This window comes from Brienomyrus brachyistius, chromosome 2 (assembly GCF_023856365.1).
Source record: "Brienomyrus brachyistius isolate T26 chromosome 2, BBRACH_0.4, whole genome shotgun sequence".
NCBI lineage: Eukaryota > Metazoa > Chordata > Actinopteri > Osteoglossiformes > Mormyridae > Brienomyrus > Brienomyrus brachyistius.
Genome location: NC_064534.1, coordinates 43,748,790 through 43,763,361, shown reverse-complemented (window position 1 = coordinate 43,763,361; position 14,572 = coordinate 43,748,790). Strand labels below are relative to the sequence as shown.

Here is a 14,572-nt window from a genome sequence, read left to right as displayed (position 1 = left end):
GCAGGCTGCAGCCAGAACAATTTTCTACATTCAAACATCGATGGCCTCTTCTCTCTAAAAATTCTCCAGACCGCTTCTACCACCAGCAAAGAAGTTTCCATCCCTAATTCCTCTGTGATTCCCACTAACCTAAACATTAAGCTGGCATTGAAGGGTGTGAATTACCCCGGCCAATCTGTTCTTTTAAATACAGCTTTTAGCAAGTTTTGAAAGGAGAAGAGCAGAACTTGCTATGCCAATAATATCGAGTCTTCTGTGGCGAAGTGGTTTTTGCATAGAAAACAAAGCGGTCAGTTGAAGAGGAATAATATCAGTACTTTGTTTAAAACTGTGTGTAAAAAGCTGTCTCTTTATCATTAACAATAAGTTGTAAAATGTGAATGGGGAGTGACAGTCTTCAAGTTTGTGAGAAGATCGCGCCCTGGTGGAATAAAGGCACGAACAGCTTACAGCAGCAAGAATTACCAGGCAGTATTTAGAGTAAAACGGTGTGTAAAAGCTGCCTTTATGAATGAGAGAAAAAATATATAGTTATATATATATAAAATAGTAAAACGGAAGGGGAGTGATAGATTTAAATTAATCGTGAAGTGGAATGCCCCCTGTATAAAGTAAAAGTGAGAAAAGCTTACAGCACCTGGTATTCCCAGGTGGTCTCCCATCCAAGTACTAACCAGACCCTAACCTGCTTAGCTTCCGAGATCAGACGAGATCGGGCGTGTTCAGGGTGGTATGGCCGTAAGCGAGAGATGCTACCAAAAACAGCCCTTTTGCATTACACGCGTCTATACATGCCAGTTAGTCCCATTGGATCCTACTCCTGGTTTTTATTTTTTTTATCTGACTCACACTGCAGCCCCACCATCCAATCGGCAGCGCCGGACCCACACCAAACATTCACCAAACTACTCAGCCGGCAGCCTACCACAATTATTCCATTCTTTCCGCATCCGCACACTTCCTTCTTTTTAACTCCTTTTCACTACCGCACAGGTTAATCGCCGCACGTCCCCCGCCGGCCAACATTACTCCTTTGCCTACTGCATGTAGGCTTCTCTTAACGACCCTCTGTTATCAACTCCGCTAACAGCCACAAAATCTCCGCCGCACGAAGCCCACTGGTAGCTGCTGAATCACATGCTTCCCCAAAACGTCGCGCTGTCAGAACACTGGGAGCTACACACACCAACAAGTCCATACTGCAGGCTGCAGCCAGAACTATTTTCTACATTCAAACATCGACGGCCTCTTCTCTCTAAAAATTCACCAGACCGCTTCTACCACCAGCAAAGAAGTTTCCATCCCTAATTCCTCTGTGATTCCCACTAACCTAAACATTAAGCTGGCATTGAAGGGTGTGAATTACCCCGGCCAATCTGTTCTTTTAAATACAGCTTTTAGCAAGTTTTGAAAGGAGAAGAGCAGAACTTGCTATGCCAATAATATCGAGTCTTCTGTGGCGAAGTGGTTTTTGCATAGAAAACAAAGCGGTGAGTTGAAGAGGAATAATATCAGTACTTTGTTTAAAACTATGTGTAAAAAGCTGTCTCTTTATCATTAACAATAAGTTGTAAAACGTGAATGGGGAGTGACAGTCTTCAAGTTTGTGAGAAGATCGCGCCCTGGTGGAATAAAGGCACGAACAGCTTACAGCACCTAGAATTACCAGGAAGTATTTAGAGTAAAACGGTTTCTAAAAGCTGCCTTTATGAATGAGAGAAAAAAAAATATATATATATAAAATAGTAAAATGGAAGGGGAGTGATAGATTTAAATTAATCGTGAAGTGGAGCGCCCCCTGTATAAAGTAAAAGTGAGAAAAGCTTACAGCACCTGGTATTCCCAGGTGGTCTCCCATCCAAGTACTAACCAGACCCTACCCTGCTTAGCTTCCGAGATCAGATGAGATCGGGCGTGTTCAGGGTGGTATGGCCGTAAGCGAGAGATGCTACCAAAAACAGCCCTTTTGCATTACACGCATCTAGACATGCCAGTTAGTCCCATTGGATCCTACTCCTGGTTTTTTTTTTTTTTTTATCTGACTCACACTGCAGCCCCACCATCCAATCGGCAGCGCCGGACCCACACCAAACATTCACCAAACTACTCAGCCGGCAGCCTACCACAATTATTCCATTCTTTCCGCATCCGCACACTTCCTTCTTTTTAACTCCTTTTCACTACCGCACAGGTTAATCGCCGCACGTCCCCCGCCGGCAAACATTACTCCTTTGCCTACTGCATGCAGGCTTCTCTTAACGACCCTCTGTTATCAACTCCGCTAACAGCCACAAAATCTCCGCCGCACGAAGCCCACTGGTAGCTGCTGAATCACATGCTTCCCCAAAACGTTGCGCTGTCAGAACACTGGGAGCTACACACACCAACAAGTCCATACTGCAGGCTGCAGCCAGAACAATTTTCTACATTCAAACATCGACGGCCTCTTCTCTCTAAAAATTCACCAGACCGCTTCTACCACCAGCAAAGAAGTTTCCATCCCTAATTCCTCTGTGATTCCCACTAACCTAAACATTAAGCTGGCATTGAAGGGTGTGAATTACCCCGGCCAATCTGTTCTTTTAAATACAGCTTTTAGCAAGTTTTGAAAGGAGGAGAAGAACAGATAATATGCCAATAATATCGAGTCTTCTGTGGCGAAGTGGTTTTTGCATAGAAAACAAAGCGGTGAGTTGAAGAGGAATTATATCAGTACTTTGTTTAAAACTATGTGTAAAAAGCTGTCTCTTTATCATTAACAATAAGTTGTAAAACGTGAATGGGGAGTGACAGTCTTCAAGTTTGTGAGAAGATCGCGCCCTGGTGGAATAAAGGCACGAACAGCTTACAGCAGCAAGAATTACCAGGCAGTATTTAGAGTAAAACGGTGTGTAAAAGCTGCCTTTATGAATGAGAGAAAAAATATATAGTTATATATATATAAAATAGTAAAACGGAAGGGGAGTGATAGATTTAAATTAATCGTGAAGTGGAATGCCCCCTGTATAAAGTAAAAGTGAGAAAGGCTTACAGCACCTGGTATTCCCAGGTGGTCTCCCATCCAAGTACTAACCAGACCCTAACCTGCTTAGCTTCCGAGATCAGACGAGATCGGGCGTGTTCAGGGTGGTATGGCCGTAAGCGAGAGATGCTACCAAAAACAGCCCTTTTGCATTACACGCGTCTATACATGCCAGTTAGTCCCATTGGATCCAACTCCTGGTTTTTTATTTTTTTTTATCTGACTCACACTGCAGCCCCACCATCCAATCGGCAGCGCCGGACCCACACCAAACATTCACCAAACTACTCAGCCGGCAGCCTACCACAATTATTCCATTCTTTCCGCATCCGCACACTTCCTTCTTTTTAACTCCTTTTCACTACCGCACAGGTTAATCGCCGCACGTCCCCCGCCGGCAAACATTACTCCTTTGCCTACTGCATGTAGGCTTCTCTTAACGACCCTCTGTTATCAACTCCGCTAACAGCCACAAAATCTCCGCCGCACGAAGCCCACTGGTAGCTGCTGAATCACATGCTTCCCCAAAACGTCGCGCTGTCAGAACACTGGGAGCTACACACACCAACAAGTCCATACTGCAGGCTGCAGCCAGAACTATTTTCTACATTCAAACATCGACGGCCTCTTCTCTCTAAAAATTCACCAGACCGCTTCTACCACCAGCAAAGAAGTTTCCATCCCTAATTCCTCTGTGATTCCCACTAACCTAAACATTAAGCTGGCATTGAAGGGTGTGAATTACCCCGGCCAATCTGTTCTTTTAAATACAGCTTTTAGCAAGTTTTGAAAGGAGAAGAGCAGAACTTGCTATGCCAATAATATCGAGTCTTCTGTGGCGAAGTGGTTTTTGCATAGAAAACAAAGCGGTGAGTTGAAGAGGAATAATATCAGTACTTTGTTTAAAACTGTGTGTAAAAAGCTGTCTCTTTATCATTAACAATAAGTTGTAAAACGTGAATGGGGAGTGACAGTCTTCAAGTTTGTGAGAAGATCGCGCCCTGGTGGAATAAAGGCACGAACAGCTTACAGCACCTAGAATTACCAGGAAGTATTTAGAGTAAAACGGTTTCTAAAAGCTGCCTTTATGAATGAGAGAAAAAAAAATATATATATATATAAAATAGTAAAATGGAAGGGGTGTGATAGATTTAAATTAATCGTGAAGTGGAGCGCCCCCTGTATAAAGTAAAAGTGAGAAAGGCTTACAGCACCTGGTATTCCCAGGAGGTCTCCCATCCAAGTACTAACCAGACCCTACCCTGCGTGGCTTCCGAGATCAGACGAGATCGGGCGTGTTCAGGGTGGTATGGCCGTAAGCGAGAGATGCTACCCAAAACAGCCCTTTTGCATTACACGCGTCTCTACATGCCAGTTAGTCCCATTGGATCCTACTCCTGGTTTTTTTTTTTTTTTTATCTGACTCACACTGCAGCACCACCATCCAATCGGCAGCGCCGATTGCTTCCCCAAAACGTCGCGCTGTCAGAACACTGGGAGCTACACACACCAACAAGTCCATACTGCAGGCTGCAGCCAGAACAATTTTCTACATTCAAACATCGACGGCCTCTTCTCTCTAAAAAATCACCAGACCGCTTCTACCACCAGCAAAGAAGTTTCCATCCCTAATTCCTCTGTGATTCCCACTAACCTAAACATTAAGTTGGCATTGAAGGGTGTGAATTACCCCGGCCAACCTGCTCTTTTAAATACAGCTTTTAGCAAGTTTTGAAAGGAGGAGAAGAGCAGATAATATGCCAATAATATCGAGTCTTCTGTGGCGAAGTGGTTTTTGCATAGAAAACAAAGCGGTGAGTTGAAGAGGAATTATATCAGTACTTTGTTTAAAACTATGTGTAAAAAGCTGTCTCTTTATCATTAACAATAAGTTGTAAAACGTGAATGGGGAGTGACAGTCTTCAAGTTTGTGAGAAGATCGCGCCCTGGTGGAATAAAGGCACGAACAGCTTACAGCACCTAGAATTACCAGGAAGTATTTAGAGTAAAACGGTGCGTAAAAGCTACCTTTATGAATGAGAGAAAAAAATATATATATATAAAATAGTAAAATGGAAGGGGAGTGATAGATTTAAATTAATCGTGAAGTGGAGCGCCCCCTGTATAAAGTAAAAGTGAGAAAGGCTTACAGCACCTGGTATTCCCAGGAGGTCTCCCATCCAAGTACTAACCAGACCCTAGCCTGCTTGGCTTCCGAGATCAGACGAGATCGGGCGTGTTCAGGGTGGTATGGCCGTAAGCGAGAGATGCTACCAAAAACAGCCCTTTTGCATTACACGCGTCTATACATGCCAGTTAGTCCCATTGGATCCTACTCCTGGTTTTTTTTTTATCTGACTCACACTGCAGCCCCACCATCCAATCGGCAGCGCCGGACCCACACCAAACATTCACCAAACTACTCAGCCGGCAGCCTACCACAATTATTCCATTCTTTCCGCATCCGCACACTTCCTTCTTTTTAACTCCTTTTCACTACCGCACAGGTTAATCGCCGCACATCCCCCGCCGGCAAACATTACTCCTTTGCCTACTGCATGCAGGCTTCTCTTAACGACCCTCTGTTATCAACTCCGCTAACAGCCACAAAATCTCCACCGCACGAAGCCCACTGGTAGCTGCTGAATCACATGCTTCCCCAAAACGTCGCGCTGTCAGAACACTGGGAGCTACACACACCAACAAGTCCATACTGCAGGCTGCAGCCAGAACTATTTTCTACATTCAAACATCGACGGCCTCTTCTCTCTAAAAATTCACCAGACCGCTTCTACCACCAGCAAAGAAGTTTCCATCCCTAATTCCTCTGTGATTCCCACTAACCTAAACATTAAGCTGGCATTGAAGGGTGTGAATTACCCCGGCCAATCTGTTCTTTTAAATACAGCTTTTAGCAAGTTTTGAAAGGAGAAGAGCAGAACTTGCTATGCCAATAATATCGAGTCTTCTGTGGCGAAGTGGTTTTTGCATAGAAAACAAAGCGGTGAGTTGAAGAGGAATAATATCAGTACTTTGTTTAAAACTGTGTGTAAAAAGCTGTCTCTTTATCATTAACAATAAGTTGTAAAACGTGAATGGGGAGTGACAGTCTTCAAGTTTGTGAGAAGATCGCGCCCTGGTGGAATAAAGGCACGAACAGCTTACAGCACCTAGAATTACCAGGAAGTATTTAGAGTAAAACGGTTTCTAAAAGCTGCCTTTATGAATGAGAGAAAAAAAAAAAAAATATATATATAAAATAGTAAAATGGAAGGGGTGTGATAGATTTAAATTAATCGTGAAGTGGAGCGCCCCCTGTATAAAGTAAAAGTGAGAAAGGCTTACAGCACCTGGTATTCCCAGGAGGTCTCCCATCCAAGTACTAACCAGACCCTACCCTGCGTGGCTTCCGAGATCAGACGAGATCGGGCGTGTTCAGGGTGGTATGGCCGTAAGCGAGAGATGCTACCCAAAACAGCCCTTTTGCATTACACGCGTCTCTACATGCCAGTTAGTCCCATTGGATCCTACTCCTGGTTTTTTTTTTTTTTTTATCTGACTCACACTGCAGCACCACCATCCAATCGGCAGCGCCGATTGCTTCCCCAAAACGTCGCGCTGTCAGAACACTGGGAGCTACACACACCAACAAGTCCATACTGCAGGCTGCAGCCAGAACAATTTTCTACATTCAAACATCGACGGCCTCTTCTCTCTAAAAATTCACCAGACCGCTTCTACCACCAGCAAAGAAGTTTCCATCCCTAATTCCTCTGTGATTCCCACTAACCTAAACATTAAGTTGGCATTGAAGGGTGTGAATTACCCCGGCCAACCTGCTCTTTTAAATACAGCTTTTAGCAAGTTTTGAAAGGAGGAGAAGAGCAGATAATATGCCAATAATATCGAGTCTTCTGTGGCGAAGTGGTTTTTGCATAGAAAACAAAGCGGTGAGTTGAAGAGGAATTATATCAGTACTTTGTTTAAAACTATGTGTAAAAAGCTGTCTCTTTATCATTAACAATAAGTTGTAAAACGTGAATGGGGAGTGACAGTCTTCAAGTTTGTGAGAAGATCGCGCCCTGGTGGAATAAAGGCACGAACAGCTTACAGCACCTAGAATTACCAGGAAGTATTTAGAGTAAAACGGTGCGTAAAAGCTACCTTTATGAATGAGAGAAAAAAATATATATATATAAAATAGTAAAATGGAAGGGGAGTGATAGATTTAAATTAATCGTGAAGTGGAGCGCCCCCTGTATAAAGTAAAAGTGAGAAAAGCTTACAGCACCTGGTATTCCCAGGTGGTCTCCCATCCAAGTACTAACCAGACCCTACCCTGCTTAGCTTCCAAAATCAGACGAGATCGGGCGTTTTCAGGGTGGTATGGCCGTAAGCGAGAGATGCTACCAAAAACAGCCCTTTTGCATTACACGCGTCTATACATGCCAGATAGTCCCATTGGATCCTACTCCTGGTTTTTTTTTTTTTATCTGACTCACACTGCAGCCCCACCATCCAATCGGCAGCGCCGGACCCACACCAAACATTCACCAAACTACTCAGCCGGCAGCCTACCACAATTATTCCATTCTTTCCGCATCCGCACACTTCCTTCTTTTTAACTCCTTTTCACTACCGCACAGGATAATCGCCGCACGTCCCCCGCCGGCAAACATTACTCCTTTGCCTACTGCATGCAGGCTTCTCTTAACGACCCTCTGTTATCAACTCCGCTAACAGCCACAAAATCTCCGCCGCACGAAGCCCACTGGTAGCTGCTGAATCACATGCTTCCCCAAAACGTCGCGCTGTCAGAACACTGGGAGCTACACACACCAACAAGTCCATACTGCAGGCTGCAGCCAGAACAATTTTCTACATTCAAACATCGACGGCCTCTTCTCTCTAAAAATTCACCAGACCGCTTCTACCACCAGCAAAGAAGTTTCCATCCCTAATTCCTCTGTGATTCCCACTAACCTAAACATTAAGCTGGCATTGAAGGGTGTGAATTACCCCGGCCAATCTGTTCTTTTAAATACAGCTTTTAGCAAGTTTTGAAAGGAGAAGAGCAGAACTTGCTATGCCAATAATATCGAGTCTTCTGTGGCGAAGTGGTTTTTGCATAGAAAACAAAGCGGTCAGTTGAAGAGGAATAATATCAGTACTTTGTTTAAAACTGTGTGTAAAAAGCTGTCTCTTTATCATTAACAATAAGTTGTAAAACGTGAATGGGGAGTGACAGTCTTCAAGTTTGTGAGAAGATCGAGCCCTGGTGGAATAAAGGCACGAACAGCTTACAGCACCGAGAATTACCAGGAAGTATTTAGAGTAAAACGGTTTCTAAAAGCTGCCTTTATGAATGAGAGAAAAAAAATATATATATATATAAAATAGTAAAATGGAAGGGGAGTGATAGATTTAAATTAATCGTGAAGTGGAGCGCCCCCTGTATAAAGTAAAAGTGAGAAAGGCTTACAGCACCTGGTATTCCCAGGAGGTCTCCCATCCAAGTACTAACCAGACCCTACCCTGCTTGGCTTCCGAGATCAGACGAGATCGGGCGTGTTCAGGGTGGTATGGCCGTAAGCGAGAGATGCTACCAAAAACAGCCCTTTTGCATTACACGCGTCTATACATGCCAGTTAGTCCCATTGGATCCTACTCCTGGTTTTTTTTTTTTTTTTATCTGACTCACACTGCAGCCCCACCATCCAATCGGCAGCGCCGGACCCACACCAAACATTCACCAAACTACTCAGCCGGCAGCCTACCACAATTATTCCATTCTTTCCGCATCCGCACACTTCCTTCTTTTTAACTCCTTTTCACTACCGCACAGGTTAATCGCCGCACATCCCCCGCCGGCAAACATTACTCCTTTGCCTACTGCATGCAGGCTTCTCTTAACGACCCTCTGTTATCAACTCCGCTAACAGCCACAAAATCTCCACCGCACGAAGCCCACTGGTAGCTGCTGAATCACATGCTTTCCCAAAACGTCGCGCTGTCAGAACACTGGGAGATACACACACCAACAAGTCCATACTGCAGGCTGCAGCCAGAACAATTTTCTACATTCAAACATCGACGGCCTCTTCTCTCTAAAAATTCACCAGACCGCTTCTACCACCAGCAAAGAAGTTTCCATCCCTAATTCCTCTGTGATTCCCACTAACCTAAACATTAAGCTGGCATTGAAGGGTGTGAATTACCCCGGCCAATCTGTTCTTTTAAATACAGCTTTTAGCAAGTTTTGAAAGGAGAAGAGCAGAACTTGCTATGCCAATAATATCGAGTCTTCTGTGGCGAAGTGGTTTTTGCATAGAAAACAAAGCGGTCAGTTGAAGAGGAATAATATCAGTACTTTGTTTAAAACTGTGTGTAAAAAGCTGTCTCTTTATCATTAACAATAAGGTGTAAAACGTGAATGGGGAGTGACAGTCTTCAAGTTTGTGAGAAGATCGCGCCCTGGTGGAATAAAGGCACGAACAGCTTACAGCACCTAGAATTACCAGGAAGTATTTAGAGTAAAACGGTGTGTAAAAGCTGCCTTTATGAATGAAAGAAAAAATATATATATATAAAATAGTAAAACGGAAGGGGAGTGATAGATTTAAATTAATCGTGAAGTGGAGTGCCCCCTGTATAAAGTAAAAGTGAGAAAAGCTTACAGCACCTGGTATTCCCAGGAGGTCTCCCATCCAAGTACTAACCAGACCCTATCCTGCTTGGCTTCTGAGATAGGACTAGATCAGGCGTGTTCAGGGTGGTATGGCCATGAGCGAGAAAAACTACCAAAAACAGCCCTTTTGCATTACACGCCTCTATACATGCCAGTTAGTCCCATTGGATCCTACTCCTGTTTTTTTTTTTTTTTTTATCTGACTCACACCGCAGCCCCTCCATCCAATCGGCAGTGCCGGAACCACACCAAACATTCACCAAACTACTCAGCCGGCAGCCTACCACAATTATTCCATTCTTTCCGCATCCGCACACTTCCTTCTCTTTAACTCCTTTTCACTACCGCACAGGTTAATCGCCGCACGTCCCCCGACGGCAAACATTACTCCTTTGCCTACCGCATGCAGGCTTCTCTTAACGACTCTCTGTTATCAACTCCGCTAACAGCCACAAAATCTCCGCCGCACGAAGCCCACTGGTAGCTGCTGAATCACATGCTTCCCCATAAAGTCGCGCTGTCAGAACACTGGGAGCTACACACACCAAGAAGTCCATACTGCAGGCTGCAGCCAGAACAATTTTCTACATTCAAACATCGACGGCCTCTTCTCTCTAAAAATTCACCAGACCGCTTCTACCATCAGCAAAGAAGTTTCCATCCCTAATTCCTCTGTGATTCCCACTAACCTAAACATTAATCTGGCATTGAAGGGTGTGAATTACCCCGGCCAACCTGCTCTTTTAAATACAGCTTTTAGCGAGTTTTGAAAGGAGGAGAAGAGCAGATAATATGCCAATAATATCGAATATTCTGTGGCGAAGTGGTTTTTGCATAGAAAACAAAGCGGTGAGTTTAAGAGGAATTATATCAGTACTTTGTTTAAAACTGTGTGTAAAAAGCTGTCTCTTTATTATTAACAATAAGTTGTAAAACGTGAATGTGGAGTGACAGTCTTCAAGTTTGTGAGAAGATCGCGCCCTGGTGGAATAAAGGCACGAACAGCTTACAGCAGCTATAATTACCAGGCAGTATTTAGAGTAAAACGGTGTGTAAAGGCTGCCTTTATGAATGAGAGAAAAAAATATATATATAAAATAGTAAAATGGAAGGGGAGTGATAGATTTAAATTAATCGTGAAGTGGAGCGCCCCCTGTATAAAGTAAAAGTGAGAAAAGCTTACAGCACGTGGTATTCCCAAGTAGTCTCCCATCCAAGTACTAACCAGACACTACCCCGATTAGCTTCCGAGATCAGACAAGATCGGGCGTGTTCAGGGTGGTATGGCCGTTAGCGAGAGCTGCTAAGAAAAACAGCCCTTTTGCCTTACACGCCTCTATACATGCCAGTTAGTCCCATTGGATCCTACTCCTGTTTTTTTTTTTTTTATCTGACTCACACTGCAGCACCACCATCCAATCGGCAGCGCCGCACCCTTACCAAACATTCACCAAACTACTCAGCCGGCAGCCTACCACAATTATTCCATTCTTTCCGCATCCGCACACTTCCTTCTCTTTAAGTCCTTTTCACTACCGCACAGGTTAATCGCCGCACGTCCCCCGACGGCAAACATTACTCCTTTGCCTACCTCATGCAGGCTTCTCTTAACGACCCTCTGTTATCAACTCCGCTAACAGCCACAAAATCTCTGCCGCACGAAGCCCACTGGTAGCTGTTGAATCACATGCTTCCCCATAAAGTCGCGCTTTCAGAACACTGGGAGCTACACACACCAAGAAGTCCATACTGCAGGCTGCAGCCAGAACAATTTTCTACATTCAAACATCGACGGCCTCTTCTCTCTAAAAATTCACCAGACCGCTTCTACCATCAGCAAAGAAGTTTCCATCCCTAATTCCTCTGTGATTCCCACTAACCTAAACATTAATCTGGCATTGAAGGGTGTGAATTACCCCGGCCAACCTGCTCTTTTAAATACAGCTTTTAGCAAGTTTTGAAAGGAGGAGAAGAGCAGATCTTGCTATGCCAAAAATATCAAGTCTTCTGTGGCGAAGTGGTTTTTGCATAGAAAACAAAGCGGTGAGTTGAAGAGGAATTATATCAGTACTTTGTTTAAAACTGTGTGTAAAAAGCTGTCTCTATATTATTAACAATAAGTTATAAAACGTGAATGGGGAGTGACAGTCTTCAAGTTTGTGAGAAGATCGTGCCCTGGTGGAATAAAGGCACGAACAGCTTACAGCACCTAGAATTACCAGGCAGTATTTAGAGTAAAACGGTGTGTAAAGGCTGCCTTTATGAATGAGAGAAAAAATATATATATATATAAAATAGTAAAATGGAAGGGAAGTGATAGATTTAAATTAATCGTGAAGTGGAGCGCCCCCTGTATAAAGTAAAAGTGAGAATAGCTTACAGCACCTGGTATTCCCAGGTGGTCTCCCATCCAAGTACTAACCACACCCTACCCTGCTTAGCTTCCGAGATCAGACAAGATCTGGCGTGTTCAGGGTAGTACGGCCGTAAGCGAGAGACGCTACCAAAAACAGCCCTTTTGCATTACACGCGTCTATACATGCCAGTTAGTCCCATTGGATCCTACTCCTTGTTTTTTTTTTTTTTTTTTATCTGACTCACACTGCAGCACCACCATCCAATCGGCAGCGCCGGACCCACACCAAACATTCACCAAACTACTCAGCCGGCAGCCTACCACAATAATTCTATTCTTTCCACATCCGCACACTTCCTTCTCTTTAAGTCCTTTTCACTACCGCACAGGTTAATCGCCGCACGTCCCCCGCCGGCAAACATGACTCCTTTGCCTACTGCATGCAGGCTTCTCTTAACGACCCTCTGTTATCAACTCCGCTAACAGCCACAAAATCTCCGCCGCACGAAGCCCACTGGTAGCTGCTGAATCACATGCTTCCCCAAAACGTCGCGCTGTCAGAACACTGGGAGCTACACACACCAACAAGTCCATACTGCAGGCTGCAGCCAGAACAATTTTCTACATTCAAACATCGACGGCCTCTTCTCTCTAAAAATTCACCAGACCGCTTCTACCACCAGCAAAGAAGTTTCCATCCCTAATTCCTCTGTGATTCCCACTAACCTAAACATTAAGCTGGCATTGAAGGGTGTTGTCACGATCTTGGTAAGCGAGCGCGGCGATCGTGCGGAAGGAGCAGGCAAGCAAGCGGGATACGGGGAAAACGGGGGTTTATTCAAAGGAACAGGACGGGAAACAGGCATTGACTCTCACAAACATCAATGACGGACAAGGGAAACCGGGGAAACCAGGAATTAAATACACAGGACTAATCAAAGTAACTAGACAAAGCTGGAGACGATCAGGGAAATACACGTGGGTAATCAGGGGGCGTGGCACACACGAGGAGCGGACGAGCCGGGTATGACAGAACCCCCCCCCAAAGGCGCGCTTCTCCGGGCGCGCCAAGGAAGGGGGCGACGGACGGGACGAGGCAAAACAGGACCTGAAAAACAAAACCAGAAATCAACGAGGGACAGGGAACAAGACAGACAGGCAAAACTGACACAGAGGCAGAAGCCAGGACAAGACATGACACAGGACAGGAAAGGCAGACAGACAGACAAGAAACGGGGACACGGAGGGAACAGGCGGAACAAAAGGGCCAGGAGTGAGCAGAGGGAACCCAGAAGGACGAGGAGCAGAGACGGGAGGAACAAAGCAAGGGGGAGCAAAAAACGAAGGGGCAGAGACAGGCGGGACAAAGGCAGGGGCGTAGGGAGACAAGGAGGAGGAAGGAAGGGGAGCCCGAGGGAGCCCCAGCGGGCGACGGGAGGCAGCCGGAGGGGCCGCAGGCGGCCGGGAGGCCGGAGCCGGAGGGGACCTCGGAGGGGCCGAGGAGGCAGGGCGAGGGACCCGCGGAGGGGCCAGGGAGGAAGCAGGAGGGAGCACCGGGGAAGGGGACGAGGGAGCAGGAGGGGCCCACGGCGAAGGCCCGGAGGAGGGGGGAGCCGCAGCAGGCGGCGACGTCCGGCGGAGGGTCGGAGGTAGGGGCCCCGCAGGCAACCGAGGAGCCGCCGTCGGGGAGCCCGCAGGCGACCGACCAGGCTCTGGAGAGGGGAGCGAGGCGGGGCGACGAGGCATCGGAGAGGGACCCGCAGGCGACAGCCGACCCGGAGGGCCAGGACCCGCAGGCGCCAACCGAGCCCCAGCGCAGGCGAGGCAGGGCGAGCCAGGGGGCAGGGCGGGCGGGACCCCAGCCCTGCGTCTGTGTCCCCGCTCCTTACGGGACACGGACATCACGCCCCTCGGTCGGGGCCGAGGACGCCGAGGCAAGGGCAGAGGAGTCACAGGAGCGGGGCCAGGGACAGGAGCGGGGCCAGGGACAGGAGCGGGGACAGGAGCGGGGACAGGAGCGGGGCCAGGGACAGGAGCGGGGACAGGAGCGGGGCCAGGGACAGGGACCGGAACAGGGTCAGGGACCGGAACAGGGTCAGCAGGCGGAGGGGGCGCCTCGGGAGCTGCTGCAGCGCGGTCAGGGGGCGCCTCGGGAGCTGCTGCAGCGCGGTCAGGGGGCGCCTCGGGAGCTGCTGCAGCGCGGTCAGGGGGCGCCTCGGGAGCTGCTGCAGCGCGGTCAGGAACAGGAGCGCGGTCAGGAACAGGAGCGCGGTCAGGAACAGGAGCGCGGTCAGGAACAGGAGCGCGGTCAGGAACAGGAGGTGGCTGCAGTGGGGGCGCCGGCCCGGGAGCTGCAGCAGGCGGCTGCAGAGGGGGCGCCTGCCCGGGAGCTGCAGCAGGCGGCTGCAGAGGGGGCGCCTCTGCAGGAACTAGAGCGCGGTCAGGAACTAGAGCGTGGTCAGGAACAGGAGGTGGCTGCAGTGGGGGCGCCGGCCCGGGAGCTGCA

At 47.1% G+C, this 14,572-nt stretch overlaps 2 protein-coding genes, 8 non-coding genes and 3 pseudogenes across 10 annotated transcripts in view; 2 read left to right on the top strand and 11 right to left on the bottom strand.

Moving 5' to 3' along the window:
- Positions 1 to 14,572, top strand: part of LOC125715120 (uncharacterized) — a 1,180,389-nt gene that overhangs the window by 563,056 nt on the left and 602,761 nt on the right. The gene's annotated exons all lie outside the window — the stretch shown is intronic.
- Positions 1 to 14,572, top strand: part of LOC125715114 (uncharacterized) — a 935,270-nt gene that overhangs the window by 564,824 nt on the left and 355,874 nt on the right. The window lies entirely within an intron of this gene.
- Positions 626 to 744, bottom strand: LOC125733999 (5S ribosomal RNA). Its single transcript, XR_007393328.1, has one exon. It is a non-coding gene; the product is annotated as a 5S ribosomal RNA (ribosomal RNA).
- Positions 1,822 to 1,940, bottom strand: LOC125733834 (5S ribosomal RNA). Its single transcript, XR_007393169.1, has one exon. It is a non-coding gene; the product is annotated as a 5S ribosomal RNA (ribosomal RNA).
- LOC125733800 (5S ribosomal RNA) lies at positions 3,025 to 3,143 on the bottom strand. The gene has a single exon (XR_007393136.1). It is a non-coding gene; the product is annotated as a 5S ribosomal RNA (ribosomal RNA).
- LOC125734936 (5S ribosomal RNA) lies at positions 4,225 to 4,343 on the bottom strand. Its single transcript, XR_007394238.1, has one exon. It is a non-coding gene; the product is annotated as a 5S ribosomal RNA (ribosomal RNA).
- LOC125734600 (5S ribosomal RNA) lies at positions 5,166 to 5,284 on the bottom strand. The gene has a single exon (XR_007393906.1). It is a non-coding gene; the product is annotated as a 5S ribosomal RNA (ribosomal RNA).
- Positions 6,361 to 6,479, bottom strand: LOC125734935 (5S ribosomal RNA). Its single transcript, XR_007394237.1, has one exon. It is a non-coding gene; the product is annotated as a 5S ribosomal RNA (ribosomal RNA).
- On the bottom strand, positions 7,302 to 7,420 carry LOC125734448 (5S ribosomal RNA). The gene has a single exon (XR_007393759.1). It is a non-coding gene; the product is annotated as a 5S ribosomal RNA (ribosomal RNA).
- LOC125732436 (5S ribosomal RNA) lies at positions 8,498 to 8,616 on the bottom strand. Its single transcript, XR_007391816.1, has one exon. It is a non-coding gene; the product is annotated as a 5S ribosomal RNA (ribosomal RNA).
- On the bottom strand, positions 9,693 to 9,811 carry LOC125731900 (5S ribosomal RNA; annotated as a pseudogene).
- On the bottom strand, positions 10,887 to 11,005 carry LOC125731983 (5S ribosomal RNA; annotated as a pseudogene).
- LOC125731599 (5S ribosomal RNA) lies at positions 12,084 to 12,202 on the bottom strand (annotated as a pseudogene).